The sequence below is a fragment of the Eutrigla gurnardus genome (assembly GCF_963514095.1).
Source record: "Eutrigla gurnardus genome assembly, chromosome: 11".
In the NCBI taxonomy this organism is placed as follows: domain Eukaryota; kingdom Metazoa; phylum Chordata; class Actinopteri; order Perciformes; family Triglidae; genus Eutrigla; species Eutrigla gurnardus.
The window spans coordinates 3,688,851-3,702,699 of record NC_139925.1 but is presented as its reverse complement, the minus strand read 5'-3'; positions in this window follow the sequence as shown (position 1 = coordinate 3,702,699).

Sequence of the window (13,849 nt, the reverse complement as noted above, 5' to 3'; positions counted from 1 at the left end):
TGCTGCTGTCTTCGGCCCGACTCGGAGGGGAGCGTGACATGCGGCGGACTTGCCTTTGATGCTGAGTGTGTCGGGGAACCGCGGCGGCTTGACCTTGTGTGCTTGCTGACCCTTTCAGGCTGTAGAGCCGCCTCATCTCGGAGGGTCTCCCCCAACAATGGGGAGGTCAGGGGGGCCTGTTTGTGTGTGTCGCTGTCTCTGGGCTCCTCTGTGTGTGTGTGTGTGTGTGTGTGTGTGTGTGTGTGTGTGTTTGTGTGTGTGTTACTTTGGACTCATTGTTTGAGTGTGTTGCAAGAAGGCGAGTTCACCTGTTCTACTGCCTGCAGAAGCCTTAACGACATAATCTAATTGGATGAACCCTCTGGGGGTCAGAATGGAAGCAGCCAGCTGTGCAGCAGGTGTACAGTTACACACCTGCCAGTAGGATTCGCTCGTGATATTCTATATATTATAGGGGGGGTGTGTCACGGTGGGCTTTCAAGCCCCCTGACAGACTACAGATGTGGCGAGGGGATCTCAGCTGACACCACACCTGTCGGTCTTTATAACCGTATGAACACGGAGAGCCACGACACAGCTGTATTTTTATTTTCTTTTTTCACATTTAGTGAAAGTAGCCAGCAAATGAAAAATCCTGATAATTGACTTTGCACTCAAACCCAGCTTTTCCAGCGCTCGCTGCCTCTGAAGGTATAAGTAGGCGGAAGGGTCGTGCCAAACTACTCAGAGCACTGGGACACGTAAACACGGAGTTAATGCAGCGAAACGCTGGCCTCTGAGCCGCTTTGGTCATTGATCTGATTACACATCAGGTCACTGTGCTCCCAACATCTCCTTCAGTAGACACACGTTCCACTCAGGTCTTCATCTAACGGAAAGACATGATGTCATTCTGATGTCATTAAGATAACGGAGGGCGTGTCGCAGACAGGTGTTAATTCAACTTTGACTTTAGGGTTCACAGTTGGGGGGGGGGGGGGGGGGGGGTCTGCCTCCTCCGTCCGCCTCCGTCATCGAAACTCATAATACACCATCGGGTGTTTTATGGGATGAATTGATCAGATTTTGGTTGTCAAAGGTCAAGGTCGTCATGGTGATATCCCTGAAACTCCTTGAACTGATAAGATGAGATTTGATGCTAATTAAATGCTAATTTCACACAAATGTGTAAAAGGATTAAATGGAGTAGTGGCGACCTTTTGACCTCACTGGTTGGTGGAGCCATACCGCTGCAGGTTGATATTTCTAGTTTCTACATGGAGAGTATCACTGCTTATCTTGTAGTTGCTGCGTTTCTTCCCTCGCAGCCATACATCTATTTTTCCCAGCTGGATGTTCTTAACGGTGCTTTCGCTGATGTAAGGAACCACGGAGAGAGATGCTGCTGCCGGGCCTCAGATGGAAGATTTAACATGTTGACAAGCGGGAGCTCAGAAACTCATTACCACTCCCGATGAGAGGGGATTTCCACTCCCACAATGCACCTCTGGTGTGTTTGTCCGTGTTCCTGTGAAGAAAGATGGATTCTCTCCAGTTTGATGAAGTTACAGACAGATGAGGCGCAAACAGCAGCGTTTTGTGTCAAACAGCAGCGTTTTGTGTCAACTTTGTTGTATTGAATTTACATTGTTTACGCCAACAACGTGGTACGTTATCGTCTGTGGTGACTCTGCGACCTTTTGCACGGGGGAGGGGGGGCTACAGTGTGTGAGGTGGCCCTTTTGTCCCTTTGCTTACTGTACATATGAATGGGGCTGGACCGGAATGTCCAACCTCATGAATGTCAATAGTCTGAGGCCGGAGTTAAGGAGCAGGCTCCTCTGGTTGTGTGTGTGTGTGTGTGTGTGTGTGTGTGTGTGTGTGTGTGTGTGTGTGTGTGTGTGTGGGGTAATAGAGATAGAGAACAGCGAGATGAAGTAGAAAGCCGAGGGATATGATGAAGATGATGAGCTAACGGAGGAAAGACGAGGTGAAGCGTGAAGAAGACGAGGGAAACTGTAGAGAAAGTCACGAGGAGATGCACCATGTTTCCAATCCTGGAAAAAAAAAAAAAAAAAGTGGGGCTTAGCCAGTCTCCCCCCCCTCTGAACCACCACCTGCCCCTCTTTAAGCACATCCTGTCATTTAATGCCTAATCCCTTCATTCACTCCCCGTGTGTTTACTAACCATTGTCTCGGACCTCTTCACGCTGTGGTCAAGAGGTGGTTCAAAAGTTCGCCGTGTATGGGGAGCACGCACTCAGAGGGCATTGTGGGTGTTTCGGTCGCTCCTGCCAAGCAATTGTGTTAAGACGGAGAGAAATCTGAAATCCCTGTGCGTGCCGGCGGAGGGCTTTCTTTGGCTAACGAAGAGATATATTTACGGGACAGATAATCGGACTACGCTGTAATATGACCCGTATGACATGCGATATAAAGATAGAGCTCATTAGTTTGTTTAAAAATACTTTTAATCATTGCCTCTTCTTAATACCGCTTCAGTGAAAATGCTATTAGCATGCTAACATGCTCACACCGACAACCCTGAAATTATGATGTTAATCTTCAATCTCAACAAACCATCACAAACCAAAGTTTAAGTTGTGATCTGATGCTATGGTTCATCCTCAGGGAATAATGAATGTCCTTTGACATCCAATAGTTTGTTGAGATTCTTCACTCAAAACCTCACATGTGGATCTCGATCTCTCAGGGAGCGTCAGCGGATCACTCAAGTGGTAGGATTCATCCTCTGGGGATCAGGAATGCAGGTATTTCAGAACAGATAGACGTCGCCGTCCCTAAATGGCAAAAAGCAATGTTGTTAACACGGCGAGCAGAAAACATTGAAGATTATACAAATGAGCGGGACCTGAAAAAATAACAGCGCTAATCCGCTAATCCTGTGTGAATTGACTCTTATTTTCACGCCGGCGCTACTCGAGCTCGACGTTTATAAAAACAGTCGTTTGTGCTCGAGTGAGCAAAAATAATTACAGCGACAGTCTCTCTGCAGCTTAGCCGGATTGTGAGTGTGCAGTTTTCTAAGGAGGACATGAGCTCATGAGGTGCAGCTACAGTAGTGTTTGTGAGGGCAGCTTCCTCCATGAATCCCCCCCTCCTTTCAGTGTGTTTTTATCAGTGTCTTTGTGAGGACGTCCTGGCTGTTTTATGAGCAGGGCATCCTGTTTCTGCTCTCTGCAGCTTTTGTCAAGCCCCGGGCTCTAAACAACCTAATTGAACAAGATCCTTCAGAGAGCTGTAACCATCTCGCTTTATCTTGATTTTCTCTACTGTGGGGTTTGTCAACTGGCTCGCCAACAAAGCCACCAATCCTCATTATGAACAAAAACAAGCCTCCACTCTGAAGCGGCGTGAGCTCTGAAAGGAGAGATCAAAAGAGGGAAGAGAGTGACAGCTGGTCCTCCTCTTGGTCGGGGCCCCCTGATAAGATCAGAGTGACAGCAGAACATGGGGACCCAACAGGTACCACCCTCCCCCCCTCCCCTAACAAGTCCCTCTCCAACCAACCTCTCACATCTCGTTTGAGTCTTAAAACCTGGATTCCTCTTCTTCGCCCATAAAGGTGCACTGGCATTTGTTTTTATCTATCTCCACTTATCACCTCCTCATATTTGCCTGCCCTTCATGTGTGACTGCTCTCCGGCTAAGACGCCATAAACCCGTCGGTGAGTGTGTTCACGGTGGCCTACTTGAAGGCTCAGTCTTCCTACAGCCTAATGGACTCTCTCCCCTTTAGCACCCATAAAAAAAACTTCCACTCCTCTATTTCTAGTGCTCAGACGAGCTCAGCTGGTGCATCCGAAAGGGTCGATATTCTATTCATTTGATGGGAGGCTGTTTGGTTAGCACAGTTTTAGGGCACCTTCGTCCTCCCCTTTCACTTCTCCTCCGTTTGAAACCGTTTATTAATTGCTTCTTTGGGATGCTGGGAAAAGCGTAGGTAGGCCGTACCAATTAAATTGGATTCAGCCGTGGGGGGAAAACTGCTTGTCATGGGGCCAACTGCAGCATTTCCTTGGGGTCAGGAGTTTGCTGTATGGCTGGTTGGCTTTTGTCTCCCAGGTATAGTTAGTGGTTTAGTCTGCGCTCGCCCGTCTGAGGCAGGTCCCAGCTCGCAGGTGTAGTGGAAAGCATCCAACAGGGAGAAACTGGCTCTTTCCTCAACACACCCTGAGAATCAAAAGCACAATATAACTCTTTTTTGTTGCATTAGTATCTATTTCAGTTTGTTTTTGTCAAAGCAAAAAAAAACGAAAACAAACACTACAGAGCAGGCGAATGTAATTTCAGCCGGCTCCACTCGCACATTTAGGGGAGGAGGTCTTTGGACAGGGGGTCAGAAGTCACGCAGGGTAAGACTGATCCTATCCGTGCAGTATTATTCTCTATACCCGTAGGAAGCAGGGATGACGACAGACAGGTTCAAACAGCTGTCGCCGTCACGCCAGACCTGGATCGGTTCGAGTCGATGTCGGTAGAAAAGCGTGAAAGCGTCGGCTTTAAAGGCACATGCTAACCCAGTTAGCATCAGGGGGGGGGCGCTTACACCCAAATATTTGGAGTCATCTGTCAGGCATCACACACGAATACGTCAGGGGGGCAAAAGTTTGAGGCGATGCATGGTATTGTCATTTGTGTATGTTATCCTGATGAATGGCTCTTTGAAACATGACACAAAAGCAGCTGATGGGGGAGCGCCGGGCTGAACCCTTTGTAGTGGGGGGGGGTTTAGGGAAAGTTGAAGGGGAAGGCTTACAGATGAGAAATGGATCTTGTTGTGAGCAGGGGTCAGAGGTATTAAGAAAGGATTTATCTAAAGGGGGAGCCGGTTGAACAATTCGTCTGTAAGTTGTTGGTGATACAATTAAAAAACTAGGATTTATCAGGAGGAAGGTAATTCCTCATTAATTATGTTAATTTGGAGTGGCTGGACGGTGTGTTTTCACAGTGGTACCCAAAGGCAACATATGGCATGCCTTTCCTTTTTATCTGCTCCAGGCTGTTAGCACCACGGCTTCCTGGCATAAATATGTTAAAAGGGTGGCAACTCCACTTCCTTTTATGGCTCTGAAGATAAACATTAACACCTGACAGTGAATGTGCTCCGAGATAAACCAAGATTTCTTTTTTGCTCCGGTGGCAAAGATGAAGGGACTCCTGAAGACATCCTATCACGAGCCGTATTTCATCACGATAACAGCCAGCGGAGATGTGGGATAAATCTTCAAATGTGGACCCCCTCCTCCCCAGAGGCCTGGACGATGACATGTGGATGATATGTTTATATGGGGTGTTTACCGAGGCAGTAAATCACCACAGGCCTGCAGTGGAAGGAAGGATGACAGTCTATCTGGGGCCCCATGTGTTTTTTGGGGGGAGAGAGAAGGGGGTAAACTCTTGTCACGTTGAGGGAGCTTGACCTGGCAGGTTTGACCCCGGAGCTCCTTTGAACAGGACAACCCAGGGTGACACTCTAGGCCAGTTTGTTGAGGGGGGATTTGCACATGAAGGACAGGAGATTTTGAAGATCTCAGAAGAGGACTGCAAACCGTGAACCCCCCTTTTTTTTTTTTCTTTTGTCACGTGTCTTACATTAAAATACAACCAGATGAGTTGCACAATAACGTGATTCCCTTCGGAAAGTAGAGACGTGAGAGTGTGTTTCTGCGCTTATTCCTGATGAGGTCAAGTTTGAACATCAAAGCGGCGTTGAAACTCTATCTAACGTCGGTTCTCTGTACGTTAAGTTGGAAGTGTGATAGGCCTCGGCTATCTCCACGGCAGAATCAGCGGCTACATGACAAGATTATTCATAGAAACCTGCACAGTGTTGATGCAACAGGGTGTAACGGAGCCATAAAACACTTGGTTGGTACAAAGTACTGTAACGAGTGGGTGTTCGGAGCATTTTCAGACATATTAAGCAAACAGCAGCTCTGTATTTTGTGTGCTAAGTGCTAATTTCAAACAATGAAGGCGTGCAGGTTCTTCTTTGTGTGAAGGTAATGAGGTAGTGAGGTGTTCTCCTTCAAACCCACAATTATAGTACTTTTTTTTTTTGCCGTGGGAACTCGGCACGATACGGTCTCAGTCGGGATTATGCAGTCACGCTACCTCATGGCGCCACTTAACAAAACGCCATAATCATTACATAAATAAGGCGGAAGATGACGGACGGACGAGGAAGGGGGGCTCGGAGGCTCCCGTCAGCCGTTTAGTGCAGTTTGACGACCGTCACACTCCAGCAGCCGATCTATTCTATTGATCGGTGCTGGGTGTTGCTCTAGTTGGATCAATGCCCATCCTCTCTGGCTGATCTTTGCAGGATGGGGCATATGGATGTGGATTTCCTCCACTCTGGTCATTGAAGCCATTAAAAGAAAAAAGGGGGTGAAAACAAAGAGAAGGATGAGGTAGAGACAGTTTGAGAGTCCAGCTTTGATGCCGGCTCTGCATGGATCTGGCGTCCAGATGACCTGTGCTTGCAGAGCAGATTAGCCTTGACGGTTGTATCTGGAGAGAGAGAGAGAGAGAGAGAGAGGGAGAGAGAGCTGTCTGGAGATCCTCGGCAACATTAAAGATCAGAGCAGGTTCACGGTGTCAAAAACCCCACAGAGCAGTTCTTATCTGCAGACCCCCGGTGGAAAAGGCCCTCGGAGCAGATTAGACTATTTACATTAGATTTTTATCCTTACATTCCTTCACAATGAATAAATGAAGCCGAGAGCGGATTCACTTCGTGTCCCCGCAGCGGGACGCTTTCTTTCTTTTTTTGGGGGTTCTTGGTGTGACAGGAACTTCTCCCGCAGGAAAGAGGGCCACCGCTTGGGCATATCTCAGTGTGTATCCACCTCACAAACAGCCTCTCCAGGAGATCCACTGTGTTGTCATGGCAGTCCTCCAAACACAGAAGGGCTGTGTTTAGGGGGGGGGGGGGGGGGTTGTGTTTCCTGTGTTTACCGAGCGTCTTGGGCAATCCCGCGGTGAGGCGCAGGATTGCCCGGTCTCCACAATGGCAGCAGTGAAGTCTTTGGGTCCTCTATGGAGGAGCAACACACACACACACACACACACACAGAGAACTAATCTTAGATGACAATAGTGTGCGAGGGCTGAGCTGTTATGTCACTTCTCCATAGTAGCGGCTAGAATGCAAATGCCCTACTCAACATTGGGCACATTCTTACGCCGGAGGTTAGGACATCTCACTGTGCATAAGTGGATTTGTAAAGCAGCCGTATTTATAGAAGGATGGAGTAAAGGAGGAGTAATCTGACCCTTCTAAACGGACATCAGCTCATCACTGCAATCTGGGCTGCAAGACTCTTCCAGGTGTGAGATCCATTATTTCACACACCAGTAATGCACTACTGTAAATGCACCATTGGGGTTTCCCAGGAGTGGTGGCAGGGGAATAGTGGTCATCAATCACCTGTTGTTAACATGGGCTCCATTAAGAAGTGATGTGCACTCTGTGTTTAGCGTAATGAAAGGTCAAGCTCGCTGCCCTGCCGATGAAACGACCTTTACTGGGAGACACGTGTCAATATGGAGCTTTATATGGATGTATTGTCTGTATACTGGTTCTGACTGGTGCTGCTGCCTTCTGGGCCAGGTCACCCTTGTGAAAGAGATCCTCGATCTCAATGGGCTTTTGCCATTTGTTAAATACAAGTTAAAGAATCTGTACTGTTACTACTGTAAATCAGCTTTTTATATGACAGCATTAGAGTCCAAGACAAATTTCCTTCCAAGGACAATAAAGTGTATCTTATCTTATCTCAATATGGAGGCTTGTTTTCTTCTCACTGGAGGAGAACTTCTTCTGATGGATGAGGTGATCGTTTCTCTCTTATTGTGTAAATACAAAAAATTATAGAGTGCAAAGAATTATAAATATTTTCACCAGGTAAGAGCCTTCAGTGTGTCTGTTTGGCATCATATTAATTCATTAATTCATTAATATTGATATATTTTCCTCAAGCATGTGTCATCTTGTTTAAGACAATCTCAAGATGGGAAAATCAACCCGATTTGAGATTTTGGAGCAACCGTAGCCGAGTTAGCGGTGTAGCTCGAGGAGATGGCAATTGTTTGTTGAGTCTGAACAACTTCCATGTTCATGTTCCCCAGAGGAGGAATCCTTTTAGCTGGTGATCCCGCTCCCCAGTATGTCAAGGTCCACACTTATACAAAATGAACTATTCAACTATTCAACAAATCATTTAATTATTTATTGTTGAATGCATAAAATGTGCATGTTGGCAAATGAGTATGTTAGCAGTCTCACGTTAGCATTTAGCCGGTTGGCTCGTTGGGTTCACCTGAACGCTCGGATCATCTGGAGCTCGTAGAAACCTCAACGATGCGTCGCTGTGGTGTATTTATGGGCGGACTGAAATCAGGATGTCAAAAGCGACTATAGTCATAAAGAGCGTGGAGTGTGAAGTGAAGAGATTCAGTTCAAAGAGCGAGTCAGCTGACTTTTTACTTGGCTACACATTCCTGGTGCTCTGCCATTGCCTCATAGCAAATCTGACATCGCAGCCCCCCTGCAGATTCCCATCCTTCATCCCTGGATGAGTCTGGTGTCTAATGAGGGGCTTAGATCCGCCACTGTCCAGGGCCCGTCGCTCCCATCACGTTGCTCAGCCTTTCTTCTTCTTCTTCTTTTCAAAGCGGGCAGAATAGCAAGCGCTTCTCTCTCCCAGAAGTGCCGAGTCATTATAAATTGCACGAGTATTGTTGAGTCTTCGTAGCGTGACGCAAGAGGAGAGACTGGACTTCAGTAGCCTCGGGGCCGAACCGGAACTCCTAGTTTTAATTCCTGATTTAACTTGATTTGCTGTCAGTATAAATGTGCAGGAATCAGAGGACGTGGTTTCAATATATTATCATCAAACTTCACTTTAAAAATACTGATATTTTGCATCATCCTGTAGGTTTATCAAGCACATCGTAAGTAGAAAAAACTGTGGCCCAAAACAATTTAGTCAATTCAGAATCTACAACGCCGTATCAGGGCCACTGTAGGAAAAAAAAAAAAAAAAAAAAAAACGGAGTTGAGAGGAGGGGGCAATATTCAGAGAAAACTCAGCAACAGAGCAACTCTTTTTTATATAATAAGGAATCTTGCCCCCATCTTTCGCCTCTGTGAAAGTGAAAGCTACCGCTAGCATGTTAGCCCAACCGCCCGGATCAATAAACACCCATAAGATGACAGTTTGTCCTCATATAATTAAAACCAACAATAAGCACGAGGTGTTGTCACACGTTGGGATGATTCATTAGAAACATAAATGCGACATTTATGTGAAGTTAGCTAGCATAGATGCTGGTGATTAGCATCGTAAAAAAGTCGCAAATTCACAACTTTTTTTACTCTGAATATTGGCCCCCCTCTCTCGGCTCTGTTTTTTTTCCTACAGTGGCCCTGATACGCCGTCGTTTAGTATAATATCCGTTTTATTATGGATTTCCTTACTTCGTATGCGCATTCAATGCTAAAGCTACATAACCTGCACACATCAACATCGCACAAATCGCACCCATCTTGTTTTGTCCCGCCAAAAAGCGATTACAGAGGTCGGCGGTGGTAATCGGGCCGCGCCCGCATTTCTCGTGATGATGCTAAAATAACAGGTTATCAGCGGGTAAATACGCATCCATTATGCTGTCAAAACAAACCGAAGGGAGAAGCACATGTGCGGGCGGATTGAGCCACGTTACGTAGCGTTTACATAATTTGATTTGAGCGGAGGGTTGTGGGTTCGGGGAGCAGCACACTTCACACCACGGAGTGTGATGAGCTCCCAAACGAGTTCCTCTTCTCACACAAACAAAACATGTCCAGATGAGTTTTGGCGTGAGGCTTCGACCTCATGGTGTGAGGGGCTTTTTTTCTAGCTAACACCCTTTCACCAAATGTCAATTGGCAAATAAGCCCCCCCCCCAGCCTGAAGAAGAGCCTGATTAGACCAACCATTCTTCCTCATAAAGGCCAGCAGCCTCAGGGTGCTAAATGCAGGCAAATAAAGAATTATAGAGCTTTTAAAAAACACACAGATGCAGACGCACCAACACACAAACCTCCATCTGCATGACAGTTGTCTTATTTATGGTGTGCTTTCTAAACGTCTGAATGCTTGAAATGTTATCCCCACAAACAAAGTGCAGGATATTCACAAACATATGATCTGCAGCACAAAAAGATCCTCATCTCTGACGAGATAAAGACACAAAGTGAGCGATGAGCCTTCTGGTGAGTTGACGGCATTCCTTCTTCTGGCTTTTGAACTCGGCTGGCTGCAGGCTTTTTTATGCTACTCTGAGACTGCCATTGTTCTGGTGTGGTCATCGACAGTGACCCGTGTGTGTGTGTTCTTGTTTTTTGCCATCCGAACAGGCCTGAACGACACACCCCTCATCGTTTGCCAAACAACACTTCAATACAGAAACTGTAGCCTGTATCAGACCGCTTCTGTATCCAGAAAGTAAAGGATATGATTATATGACTCATGGCTGTGAACAGACAAAACATTGTTTTCAGAGACTTGTTTCTGATTTTTTAATAATTTTTTTTGCTGTTACTTTTTATTTTTTTAATTTTTTTAATTCTTTTATTTTATTTGTATTTCTTTTATTTTATTCTAATTTCTCATTCATTATCTCATTTATATCATCGTTGTATCTGTATGTATCTTATAAACCTCTGTAACTTTTTTTTTCTATTTGTAAGCATGGATATTACTAAATTGATTCCGAAGCTGAAATCTGGCTGTCTAGGGATTAGCTGGAGTTAGGAGAGTGTGTGTGTGTGTGTGTGTGTGTGTGTGTGTGTGTGTGTGTCTGTGTGAGTTTGTGTATAAGTCCTGTAATGTGTATTTATTTTTTTTAACTTTATATTATGTGTATCATTTTATGAAAGAACCCCCTTGAAAATGAGATGATTCATCTCAAGGGGCTATCCTGAATAAATACATTCTACTAAAACTGCCGAACAAAGTAATCACAACTCTCCTCCTCCTTCACAGTTCAATTAATACACATTTTCGCCGCCTCAAGCGTCGCCTCGGGCTTTAATTCAGCCTCTTGGCGAGTAATGACCCAATTACCTCCACTCAACGTGCTCACATAGGACAGCCAGTCACCGGGTTCAACCCCACAGGTGTCCAGAGTGCAGGCCCAGAAAACATCAAAAGACAATCCTTTATCATCTCTTTTTTATGGTCGACTAGCTTTGCCCGTTCTGATGTCTTTCTCAACGCTAAACGAAGCATCTTCTAACAATCTGTTCAGCAATATAGATAAAAAGGAAGCTGCGTAGCTTTGCTTTCACACAATGAGAGATAAGTGTTGTTAATATCACGTAACAACCTTTTTAGCCATTTAGAGAAATGTGTTAAATATTCAGTCAGCTTGTTTTAGGACAGCCAACTGCAGGGAAATGAAATCAGAGATGTGGTAAAGAGAGGGAGGCTAAAGTGCAGGTTATGTGGCTAATTATGTGTTGCAGGGACAGGCAGCCACTTCCCATGAGAACTCACTTTAGAGAGTTTTTATTCACAAAACTTGCTGTCTTTATGTTTACAGTATAATTATGCAACGTACCCTCATACAGCGACTCACACGGCATCATACAGAAAGTTATTTTTCTCTCCTAAAAGCAAGTGCATTGCTTTCTGTATGTGATATTAAAGTGGAATGTTCAAAATATACTGCATTAAATGTATATCATAACTCATGTGAGACACACATATTCTGTTCATGTGCAACATCCACATTACATTTAACAACATGTTTTCATCATATAAGATAGTGGGTGTTTTTTTATTTGACCCCAGCGACCTGGACACTGAACCAGGTGCATCCCCTGATTAGTTCCCCCTCCCCGGCTGACAGCGTACAAATCTGTGCACTAATGACTTCAGGGTGGAATGAAAACCTGCAACCTCGGCATGTGGCTGCTCATCCTCTGCTCCCGTAATGAATTTTATTTTTAAGAGACCAACTGAGCTAACCACCAGGACTAAAAACAATGCACATCCGATTGTTTATAGCATCTAATTTGTGTCCGAAGGGGTCCGGGCCCGTGCTGTTCATCCTGCGTCTGCACCTCCGGTCTATCTGCCCCCCCCCCCCATCCCTGTGCAGTGTTCCTGGAAGGAGTAATCAATGAGTCATGTGTCCTGATTACAACCAACTCCCTATGGGGGCATCTTCAAAGGGCTCAAGAGGAGATGGAGAAAGGGAGCATTGCCCTCCATGGGGTAATTACAAGTTAGGGGCTCCGTGGTTTCTACTCCTCTTTTTCCGAGGAGAGTCAGGCTTAAAGACAAACCAGTTAACAGTCCTGTTAGTGCAGTGGGAGGCGTTTTCCACTGGTGGGTGGGTGCACGCCATCCGAAATCACACAAATCCACCTTCATGCTCCTAAAAAAAAAAAAAAAAGCACACACAGACAGAGACAAAGATAGTAAAGAGACAGCCGGGGGGGTTTCAGGGTTTGGTGGAGCTGAGTACCTGCATGTCCGTCCCAGAAAAAACAAGCTGCTGTGTTTATGAGTTAAAAGGGCCATAAAAGTAGACAAACACAATTAAGCACTGTCTGGATGCCTCAGGCCTCCTGTTTTTCTTCACCACTTCCACCTTTGGCTCGTCCGACCATATTCACACGTTTTCTTCTCTCTGTGAAGTGTTTTGCTTTTAGTCAGAAGTCATGCCTTCTTTTTTAGAGCAAAACACAAAGGTTACAGGTCTGAACAGAGCCAGCACTACCAGTTTACCGACCATGATAATAGAGTTATTTTTCCATTTATTTAAATGAAGACAGTCTGTTCTGCCAACACTGCAACTGAAAAGACCACAGTTGTTGTGATTACTTTTATATACACATTGTTATGCATCTGTTGCCTATTTAGATGTGATCATTCTCGGTCATTATCACTGTGAATGATGGTTAATTAGCGCTTAAAGCGATGACTACATGGAAAGTTCACCAGGAGTGGAGACAGTACGGCTGATGGAGACTTTGGGTTAAGACTCCAGTAAACTCTGTCTGCACGGGAGCAGAGAGAGAGAGGGGCGATCAGAGACAAAACAGTCATTAGCTTCCTGTAATGAGGGGGAATAATACAGCAACAGTGTGTGTGTGTGTGTGTGTCGTCTGAATGCATGCTAGATTGTGGCCTTTTTTTTTAAATCCAGAAATCAGAATTTGGTTCGGAGCCATGAGAGCAGGAGATGGTGGGAGGAGCCAAGTGCAGCATGGCACCAGGGCTTTTAGTGAGTTTTTTTTTTTTTTTTAATATAAAATCTAGGAAATAAATTAAAATAGAATAAAACACAGAAAATATATTAAAATAGAATAAAATACAGAAAAGGAATTTAAATAGAATAAAAAAAATTAATAGAATAAATACAGAAAATAATTTGAACTACAATAAAATACAGAAAATTAATTAAAATAGAATAAAATAATAATAAAAATAAAATACAGAAAATTAATTAAAATAGAATAAATTCAGGAAATGAATAAAAATAGAATAAAATAAAATAAATAAAAATAGAAAAAAAATAGACAGTGTATATAGTAGATGACCTGTAATGGCGAGACATATACTTGTACTGCTTGCATTGTTCATACTCTTATACATATACTCTTTACATACTCTTATACTCTTTATGCATTTATGCATAAATGTTGGCTCGCTTTAACACATAAAAAAGTGTCAGCAATAATAATTTTTTATCCTTTCATTATCTTTGGAAACGTCAGACTGTATTGTGCCACAATACCCGATATTTGCAGTCACGTCATCAGGGAACCAGCAGCTCATACAGAATT